An 11314-nucleotide genomic window follows, 5' to 3' on the forward strand; every position below is an offset into this window, starting at 1 on the left:
CTACGTGCCATAGGGGGACCGCTGTGGTTTCTGTGGGCAGAGGGAAATTCTTAATGCACATCTTTCTAGACTGCAGGAATTCGCCTTGCTTCTGGGCGCGCTTCCGCTTCGCACTGGAGGAGAGTTTCGCACCCCACGTGGCAGTCAATCAAGTTCTTGAACGCTGGTTCAAACTAAAGCCCCCTGATAAAGGCGTTCTTGACAAGTACCGTCAACCATTGTTGTGCAAACGCGCAAGACACGTGCCACGATCGGGTGACCCGCCGCCATTCGCTTCCCAAGGCTGCTCATTTCAGTGCTGCGCCGATAACTGTTTCCTAAGGCCGCTCGAGAAAGGGGCATCGTGCACTGGCGCATATATATACTTGCAATACAAACGCAAACATATCGAGGGGCTTTAATCCAGTCAGTGCGCCACTACTTGAGTCACTTGTTGAAATGGCTCTTGATGCCATATTTGGTTCTGTAGAACGCTCTATGTTGAAGCGGTTCCGAAACCGAAAACGGCATGGACTCTGTTCACTGAGCGAGTGCAGTGGACCCCGAGACTGAGTATTGTCACCTCAAAGCCAGACCAGTGTTTGACTAAGGCTGGATGGATGTGAGGAAGAAAATTGCAGAGTGCTTGCTGTGAAATGTGTGTAACTACTGCGTGACGCACGTTAAAGCGGTTGTACTGTACTGGCTAACCCGCATGCACAGTGGCCATTACAGTGGACAAAGTTAATTATTTTTTTAAATAAATTGCCAGGCGATACAATACCCATACGCATGGTGTCCACTTCAGTGGACATACGTGTTTTCAGTTACCACTCATAGATGGCGCCACAATTTCACTGGTGTTGACATATTCAGCATCCAGGATGGCAGCTTCTACAATTTCCAGGTAAAGCACGAGCATCCTCGCAAAAGCGTCGTAAACTGTTGCAAAAGCTTAGTACTCCTCTGTTCAAGGGCAACTCCGGCCAAAACTCAAAAGGAAATAAATTACTGGTATCGCTGTAGGGACACAAAATACGACCCCAGCCAAAATATTACGTCCGTGGGACTCCGCATTTTCAACTAATGCCGATAATAAAAATGCGACCCGCCGCGAGCCGCTGCTCCTTAGCGGGCGGCCAGCGGGTTGACGATCGCTAAAGCAACATTGGACCATGACGTCAGTATCGTTCTCTTTTTTTTTTTTTTTCCGGTCCGGGCGTTGAGCGGAGTGCGCTTCTTTGAGCCGCTACCACCGATACTCCGGCTTGTGATTGGCGTGTTTAGCCATTGCTCTTATCTGTAGCCCGTATAGCTGCGGTATAGTCTTTTGTTTATTTGCTTGTGAGGACTCCAAGACTCTTTTTAGCGAGCAACTCGGTGCGCCCAAGACTGCCCAGCTGTTCCTCGAAAGATGCCGAGTGCAACTTGTAGCACTGTGGGCTGCTCAAACAACCCGCCGCGCAACACGGAGATGCTTTTTCAAAAGTTTCCAACGCACCGGAAATTAGAGAAGGTGTGGGTGAACGCTGTTCCACGAGTGGGCTTTGGAATTCGGCTTTTACGCGCCCGAAGGAAAAAGAACAAAGAAAAGGACGTGTACAGCCCAGCAGACGTGTGTTTGGGCGCCGCGGCCCACGTCGGAGAGCCTCAAAGCTTCGTGTCTGGGACTGACCCGCAGGGCGAAAGCGAGAGGACCCCCAGTACTGTACGTCGCTGGCTGCTCGGCATATAGAGCAACACCCCTCTATCCTCAAAGCCCCGATGACAATTTAGGCCTAGCGACGAGTACGGAAGACCGCACACACGGCAACAGCCGCCGAGTACGGCACCGAACGAGTTCACTCGTTTTCCAGTCGCTAGCTTTTGGGTATACAAGCGACAAGTACGGCATAGCGCATGCACGGCGGCGGCCGCCGAGTACGACACCGTACGAGTTCACGGGTTTTCCAGTCGCTAGCTTTTGGGTATACGCACTAACTCTTGCTACATATGCTCGATAACTACCACGTATACCGAATTAAAACAAGATCAGCTTACCTCCTATCTTTAGACGGCTAGCGCAACAGATGTAGGTGCCGCTCGGCCTGCGTACTCGTTGAACGAGAACGATCCTGACGTCACGTTCACATAGCGGCTGATTTCCAGTGTTGCTGGGCCTCGAGCGGCTAATTTCGGTTTTGTTGGCCGCGCCCCAAACAAAACTTTGAGGCGTCGATATCTTTAAAACTACGCACAGTAACGAGAAAAAAAAAATGCAAGCCGTTTACAATTCCCTGTAACGCCGGTTAGAGCGCAGCTCTTGAGGAGGAGGAGGGAAGGGTACTGAGGTTCACGTGTTATGGGGGGGAGGGGTGGTCACGTGACCTTGGAGGGGTCACATAACCCCCTCGCCAAGGTCACGTGGGGGTCACGTGACCTGTGGGTGTCACGTGACCACGGGGGTCACCTGACCTGAAGAGAAATTTTTCCGCTAGATTTAGCGGGGAAATTTTTCCGCTAGATTTAGGGGGCAATTATTCCGCTAGATTTAGCGGGGAAATTTTTCCACTAGATTTAGCGGGGAAATTTTTCCGCTAGATTTAGCGTGGAAATTATTCCGCTAGATTTAGCGGGAAAATTTTTCCGCTAGATTTAGCGGGGAAATTTTTCCGCTAGATTTAGCAGGGAAATTATTCCGCTAGATTTAGAGGGGGGAATTTTTCCGCTAGATTTAGCGGGGAAATTATTCCGCTAGATTTAGCGGGGAAATTTTTCCGCTAGATTTAGCGGGGAAATTTTTCCGCTAGATTTAGCGGGGAAATTTTTCCGCTAGATTTAGCGGGGAAAATATTCCGCTAGATTTAGCGGAGAAATTTTTCCGCTAAATTTAGCGGGAAAATTTTTCCGCTAGATTTAGCGGGGAAAATATTTCGCTAGATTTAGTGGGGAAATTTTTCCGCTAGATTTAGCGGGGAAAATATTCCGCTAGATTTAGCGGAGAAATTTTTTCGCTAGATTTAGCGGGGAAATTTTTCCGCTAGATTTAGCGGGGAAGTTTTTCCGCTAGATTTAGCGGGGAAATTTTTCCGCTAAATTTAGCGGGAAAATATTTCCGCTAGATTTAGTGGGGAAATTTTTCCGCTAGATTTAGCGGGAAAATTTTTCCGCTAAATTTAGCGGGAAAATTTTTCCGCCAGATTTAGCGGGGAAATTTACCCATAATATACCGCGCGGTTACGCCGACGGCGACGACGACGGTGACGGCGACGCCAACGCCGCTCAAGCCGGAAACGGGCGCCTAAGAGCTGCGCTCTAAAATTACACCTTGCAATTCAGGGACGCCGACTGTACTAAAAAGTCATAATCCCAAAATCGAAAGTATGGACCGGAGTTACCCTTTAAACGTTTTCATGCCTTCGGGTAAGTCTTGAGGTGTAATCTTTATAAATATGAGTGTCCAGTAAGTCTTCATTGTTCAGTAAGTGATCTATTTGTGGCTTGTCCACTCTGGTGGACACAACGAACAGCAGCATTACGGGGCCATGAGCTATGCATAAATTGTATTTGCCCTGCAATTATACTGGAATGGTCCAATTTTCTGTTGTAATGAATAATGCGCCATAATTCTACATATTCCAAGAAAAAAATACTATATATATATATATATATATACAGGGTGAAACAAGGAGACGGTAGGCTTTTTAAATCGACCGGAAAATTCGGTTTCTTAACCTATCGCGCTACGGCTTTGTGCAAGCGTTGCCCACAGATGGTGCTTTTTTTTTTTTTTTTTTTTTGTAAAATTTGCAAAGAGCGAACTTACTTGAGGAAAAAGTAAAGAAAGAAAAAGGCTTAGCTCCTATGGAAACTCAGCGACGCCACCGGTCTTCAAACAACACGGCGCCGTTTCGCACGGGACACAAGAGATGGCGCAACGAACGCCGCCAACGAACGAGCATACGGCGCTGAGAGTCGGCGTATTTAGCAGACAAGGAACTGCAGTTCCTCGTTGTTACCGCGCCTGTTTTTGTTTCTGCGACTGTCGCCGCCTGCGGAACGCGCGTCGCTTTTGAGTCGAAAAGATTGTCTGCTAAAGACGCTGGCTCTCGGCGCCGTATGCTCGTTCGTTGGCGGCGTTCGTTGCGCCATCTCTTGTGTCCCGTGCGAAACGGCGCCGTGTTGTTTGAAGACCGGTGGCGTCGCTGAGTTTCCATAGGAGCTAAGCCTTTTTCTTTCTTTACTTTTTCCTCAGGTAAGTTCGCTCTTTGCAAATTTTAAAAAAAAATGCACAATCTGTGGGCAACGCTGCACTAAGTCGTAGCGCGATAGGTTAAGAAACCGAATTTTCCGGTCGATTTAAAGAGCCTACCGTCTCCTTGTTTCACCCAGTATATATATATATATATATATACTTTTTTTTTTAGAGACAAATGATCTGCTGCCAAATCACCTTTGAGAGAAGCAGGCATCGATGATTTAAAGGGGTACTCAACCGGTTTTTTCATTGTCTCCGATTTGCTTGAAATTTTGCTAAACTAACCAACAAACATTGCTAAAATAGTATCCCAAACATTAGGTCAAAATATTGTTTTTTCGCGAAGGTATTGAATTTACAGTTTTGGTCTTCACCATGTTTTTCAAACTGAAAGTCTCTACTGGCAACAACAACAAAGTGACGTCAGTGGAAGGCAGGGGTTAACTTTTTGGACTACAGAAGTTGTTCCCAACGGATTTGAAGCAGTTTCTTGGTGTCAAATAAGTGCTTTGGAAGCTCGCTCCCGTATCCGCGCTCCAGCACGGAACAAATGATTGGCATATTCTATTTTTAGACTACTTGCTCGACTGGCAAGCCTGCCTGCCACTGACGTCACGGCACTGAAAAGTGCGCGAATATTTGAATATTGGTTTTTGCACCATTTTCATTTGCCGATTTCACAATACCTATTATGAATTTCGCGATGCAGAATGGCATACCGGAAAGGCTAAAGGTCGGGGAGTCAGAAAATATCGTTAGTTGAGGTAGCTCAAAAAATCGGTGGAGTACCCCTTTACAGGATATTCCACTATCTGACTCAGAAATCAGAGTCCTACTAAGACGAACTGCCGTCAGGAAGTGATGATGATCTCTTAGAGAGCGAGGATGATGACATATATTATGCCATAAAGGATGATCCAGGCAGGTGTGATTATTGCTGGGAAGATGCCAGTCAAATGTATGAGAGTGATGAAGAGGATCGCGACACAAGGCTTCAAGCTCCACCACAAAAAAAAAAAAGTTATTGTCATGGGACCAAAAGGATCTTGTGCCCCCAGTGCATGCTGTTCACTGTAGTGGACGTTCGGTAATTAATTAACTAAATTTCTGAAAGCTAAGAAAAAACATCCTGGGTCTCAACTCAACACCAATAGTTGCAAAAACGCAAAATTTTACCGCCGAATTCAGAAACCTCACTCAAACTACACTCAAACTGAAGGGCCCCTCCACTTCCTCGAGGAAGGCGCGAGTGCCGGCGCTGACCAATCGCGAGGACGGATCCGTCCTCGCGATTGGCCAGCGCCGGCCCTCGCGCCTTCCTCGAGGAAGTGGAGGGGCCCTTCAGTTTGAGTGTAGTTTGAGTGAGGTTTCTGAATTCGGCGGTTACGATTTGCACGGACGCTTTTGAAGTATGATCGGTGACCGAGTGGGCTAAAGCGCACACCCACCTCGACGCGCGTGGAGCGAAAGCTCGCGCTGCAGAACCCAGGAATCCTGGGTTCGAGCCTCACCCCTGCCCGTTTCGATCTGGATGAGCATCGTACCGGCGTGCGGTCGTGTATCACTACTGCGTGGTGCACGTTAAAGACCCCAGGCTAGCGGTTGTACTGCACTGGCTAAATTGCTCATCTACAGCGTGTGACTCGTCGCAACTTTAATGGCGGACCAACTACACGCTGTATAAATATCCCCATAATCTAATTTTTTTATGCAACAAAGGGCTAAATTTCTCATCTAAAGCTGAGACAAGTCGTCCGTTGAGGAAGACTAAGGTCAGGCTGTGTAAACATACACCCTAATTAATGAAAAGACAAAGGGAGATTCCTGTTGCGCTAGAAAACGTTAAAACAATCGTTGGCGTTTGGATCGTGCATGAGTAATGCATGGGGCTCACTGCAATAACGGTCGGCAGATTTTTTTTTTTTTTTCAGTAAGGGTGTTTGGGGTGAAAAGAAAATGTATTCATGGCGCGCTGACATGGCCGGCCGAGCGGAGGAAAAGGCCTCATACGAAATTTTATTAACCTGGTTTACCTTTGTTGTGCTTGGGAAAGTGTGCAATCCGCTGTAACTTTCTAGTTGCTACTAGTCCACAAATTTCTTACTACTGTATAAACCAACTGAGAGTAAAGTACACTTGTAAATAACAAGTAAATAAATCAATTCGTTAAAAAAAAACTGCAGTATTGCGTTTGTTTCAGACCCAAGTTCGATTCCGGCGGGCGATTTTTTCTCTAGGATTTGGCAACATCGACGACGGACGCCCTACATCGTGAACTACAACGACATCAACGGACGTCATTTCCAGTGGTGGGAAGAAATAGCATATAAGTCTAGGGTTCGGAGTTTTCGGTTTAAACCGATAAAAACCGATAAAAGTACGCCGAATCCATTTTCGGAAATTCGGTTTTAACCGAAAAAGGTCAGTTTTTAGGTACGGCATCTTTTATTTCAACCGATAAAAAGCGATAAAAGTACGTCGAATCCATTTTCTAGAATTCAGTTTTAACCGGAAAAGGTCACTTTGACCTTCCAATCGTATCGCAGAGCCGTGGCGAAAAAAGTGGAACGACAGTATCTATCGAAACGTGTCCGAATGTATGGGGTACACGGGTGCCATCACGACGTTCTGGTTTAATGTGTGCATCATCGATCGGAACGTGAAGTCCGAAATGCCCCATAACTTCGTCATGTACGAGCGTGTTTTCAAACTCGTTGTAAGGAACACTGACTTGATGCAAGCTTTGCGTGTTGTTTGGAATACATTTTAGCGCTCAAAAAACAGGGACAAAGAGGCGAGAAACAGACAGCACAGTGCGCTACTAACAACTAACAACACGCAGTATAGGCGGTTGTTGGCAGCTGGCTTCCCGAAGAATGTAGTGGTCTCAGTTGCAGAGATCGTATTAAAAAGATTGCGTAGTGAAGATCGCCCTTGCCCAATGGCTCTCAGAGATAAACAGAAGGTCGCGGTGATACCGTACATTCACAAAACGGCGCATGGCTTGAAAAAGGTGGCCAATAGATCAAACGTGAACGTAGTGTTTTCCGCACCAAACAAACTTAGTAGATTATGTAGGATGACAGATCCTTTTCGTAAGGCCCCTTCTGGCTGCGCGGTAAAACACAGGGATCCCTTCGTTGAATGTGCGGAGGGAGTAGTATATCAGATCCCCTTATCATGCGGAAACAAGTATATAGGTCAGACAGGTAGGTGTGTTAATGATAGGCTGAGGGAGCACAAACTTAAAGTAGGAAATTATCGGGACGGTCATCTGTCTGATCATTGTGAAAAGTGCAAGTGTATGCCGTTGTTTTCCGAGAGCAAGATTCTGGCACGGCACAAGGGAAAAAACTGTGAGGGAGATAATCGAGGCAGATGAGATTAGGAAGGGTGGTGCAGCATGTGTCAGCGTGGCCTCAATTGATTTACTGGACAAGGAGCGTGCGTTCCTCAATGACGCGGCCTGGCACCGGGTTGGCTAGTGGTGGAGCAAAATCAGAAACTTGGATGGTATAAAAGTGTTGTTTCACGTAATAAAATCAGTTGTTAGTAGCGCACTGTGCTGTCTGTTTCTCGCCTCTTTGTCCCTGTTTTTTGAGCGCTAAAATGTATTCCAAATTCCAAAACCAACTAGCCCAACAATCGACTCTATTGCGTGTTGTGTTGAGCTTCAAAAAGTCGCACCGTGTCTCTTTTAGTGGTCACAATTGGTTGATTGGCCGATTTTGGCTCAGGCAGCGCTTCATATCCTCAGCCTGCCAGTGTCCAGTATTAGTGTTGAGAGGGCATTCTCAAAGCTCAGGGCCATATTAACAGGAAAGAAAGAGTGCGGATCAACGAGGAGAACCTGGGAACGTACTTGTGTGTGTAAATATAATAAGATAACGTAATCCTGATGTGCAGAAGGTGAAGTTCCGTGTTTTTTGGGCATAGGCTTCATATCTGACTTGTTTGTGCTTCTCAAGTTTTTCTTGTTTCTTTTACAGTTGCACACATTTTCCAAATAAAGTGTCCATTTCTTTTTCAATGTATCTGTTACGCTATACTTTCAGTAATCACAAATATCAGAGCAACAGGGATCGTCTGATCCGGTGTCCGTTGGTGTTTCTTTGATATCCACCGAAAATAGCCGATAAACTTTTGTGGGCATAAATATACGCCGAAAGAAACCGAAAATTTAATTTTAAAATAAACACCGAAAAAAGTACGCCGAATTTAAAAAAAATAGAAACCGAAAACGCAGAACCCTACATATAACGGATGCCGTCGTAGCACTGTCGATGCAAAGAGCTGGTGCCGGGAGACGCGCTTTAATTCACAAGCTCAGAAAAAAAAAAAAAAACGTTCGGAACGAAATGGAACGAAACTGGGTCCGGACATTTAATCGAACGCCGTTTCATCGAACGCCGTTTCATCGAAGCCGTTTCATCGAACACCGTTTCATCGGACGCCGTTTCATCGAACGCCGTTTCATCGAGCGCCGTTTCATCGAAGCTGTTTCATCGAACGCCTTTTCATTGAACGCTGTTACAGCCTGCAATATTTTTGCAATTTATTTTGATTTTTATACACGTCATCTAACTCTCCCTCTTTTTAAATCACAGTATGCAGTGACGAGATAAGTTCCATTGTGAACATGTCCTGCTTCGAGAAGAAAGCCTCCTTGAAACAATGACCCCTCTCCATGTCACATAAAACAATTAAAAATGAAAAAAAAAAAAAAAAAAAAAACCAGAAAGCACGATGTGCTTTCTGGGAAGCAGGTAGGTTTTATTGTTTGACAGCGTGTACCTGTAACCTTGGGTTATGTGAGGATACGAAAGGGTTCTGTCTTCTTGGGTGACAGAGTACACCCTTCACTATTGTCTGGTGCGGGTCGGCCTTCCTAAGAAAGCGTCCTGAAGATGATTCATAGGCAAAAGGGTCGGTAATAAAGTTGACAGTGAAGGGGAGGTGGTTCCAGTCCAGGTGTAGCCCGAAACCATGTTGGCTGACACTTGGTGCAGCTTTTGACTCTGCAGAGTTTGAAAACTAAAAAAAAAAAAAGCAGAAACGTTTAATCTGAGCATAAAGCTGATAATCAGAGTATCATTATATTTTATTTCGTGTGCTCTCCTGGCAGAGGATCGTTTTATTATAAGCGTGCTGCCCTGGCAGTTAAACGCTTTTCGTGAATAAACCTTCAACTAAGCGTAAGTGTGCAACTGAGCTCGTGTGAATGGCACATTACCGAAACCCCCGGACAGCCGGTAAAAAAAAACGACACAGACATTCAAAAGTGTTTTAAGTGTCGGTCCTTTACCTCCAGTGTCATGTTTTCTGACAGGTACACGGGTAAAACTTTTCAGTAAGTCACATACCCATTTGCTTTTATACCAATGGTTTTTATTTCTAGTAATTTGGCTCCACCCTAAAGACACTTTCACAAGTGACTACCTTAGTCTTAACAAATGTAAGGTAAAACATCTATAAAGCACTGTTATGCCCCAAAACTCGATACAAAGAAATTCATTGAAACGGCCCTTAGCGATTCGATGAAACGGCGTTCGATGAAATGTCCATTCATTCGATGACACGGCGTTCGATGAAACGGCGTTCAATGAAATGTCCGCTACCCGTACAAAACAGGTGTCAATTTTGTTCCGAACGGTTTTATTCACGCACTCCACGGTGCGTGAACACGAAGCCGATTTCCAACGACTTCGCCGACTTTCGCGTCTCGTTATGGATTAACTGTGGATTAACACAAGACTTCTCTGTTTTTTGGAAGCAACGTTTGCGCTAAAGTTGGTTCAAAAAGAGCATCGTTCAAACAAAAAGTTTAGCACTGTGTGTGTTGGGTTGTCCTTAGTCTTTTCCCCCGTCTCGGGGGTTTGTCTAAAAAGAATCATTCAAATATGGTCCTCGTTGCCCGTGGAAGCGTTGACGCTGGAGGCAGTACGAACGCTATCCGCCTAAAGCCCCTCGATGAGTTTGCGTTTATTTTGTAAGCAGCGTCAAATGCATCAGTGCACGAGGTCAGTGTCTCGAGCGGCCCGTTGAAGCAAATGGCGGCGCAGCACGGAAATGAGTGGCCCTTGGAAGCGAATGGCTGCGGAGAACTCGCTCGTGACACGTGTCAATTGCACGTTTCCACACGTGAATTTTATCGAGGGCCCGTACCTGCACGCAGGTGTCCAGTCTTTTTTCTTCGACCAAGTTTCCCAGCTTTTACTACAGTCTCGGGTAGTCTAAATCATAATCAACATCCACCAGCTCGCCTGCGCACTCACTGTTTTCTTCATTAGCAAAGAAAATTTTCCGACACCGCTCTTCCCTTGAGCTTGTCAACTGATAGATCTGAGAAGGTTGGCTTTGGCAGCTTTGGAGCACTGGTTTTGGTTGCGGCTGTTTCCATACAGCTGTGGTCAGTTCCGGTTGAGGCTACGGAGGTTGAATGTGGTGCCCATGAGATTCTCTGCAATGCCGATGCCAACACAATCGCGATCTTAAAACTGGGAATCTATTCATTTTAGCACAAGCTCTGAACTACCATCGCGTGTTCACTAAGGCTTCGATCCCACTTTGGATGGTCCACAAAAATTGGTTTTTCAATTTATCGCGCTGGGATTTACTACAGAGGTGCCCGAAGGTGGTGCACTCATTGAGAGTATGAACACGTGAAACCTCCGGAGTCAAATTAAGAATGAAAATAAAAACTGATTTTGTGTATAAAAAAAATATTGCCAAACCTTTTTTTTTTGCAAAATCATAAAAAAAATTGCTGTGGGCTATTCTAGCATTTATGACGACTGAAAAATCGGTGAAATGGAAAGAAAATACAATTTGCTTATATATTCTTCACTTTATTTGGTCCAAATAAGTGCCACAGCGACACAAAATATTACTTAAGTGTACATGCAAAGTATAGAAAAAATAGTTTGATTTTTTTATGATTTACTCAGGTGAGCCAATCTTTCTACGATTTTAGTGAAAGCTTCCACCACTTTCGGGCACCTCTGTAGTAAATCCTAGCGCGATACGTTAAAACCCCAATTTATGCGGACCGTCCAATGTGGGATCGAATAGTTAGTGTACACACTGTACACCAAATTC

The sequence above is a fragment of the Ixodes scapularis genome, unplaced genomic scaffold (genome assembly GCF_016920785.2).
Source record: "Ixodes scapularis isolate PalLabHiFi unplaced genomic scaffold, ASM1692078v2 PGA_scaffold8__174_contigs__length_109621045, whole genome shotgun sequence".
Classification (NCBI taxonomy): Eukaryota; Metazoa; Arthropoda; class Arachnida; order Ixodida; family Ixodidae; genus Ixodes; species Ixodes scapularis.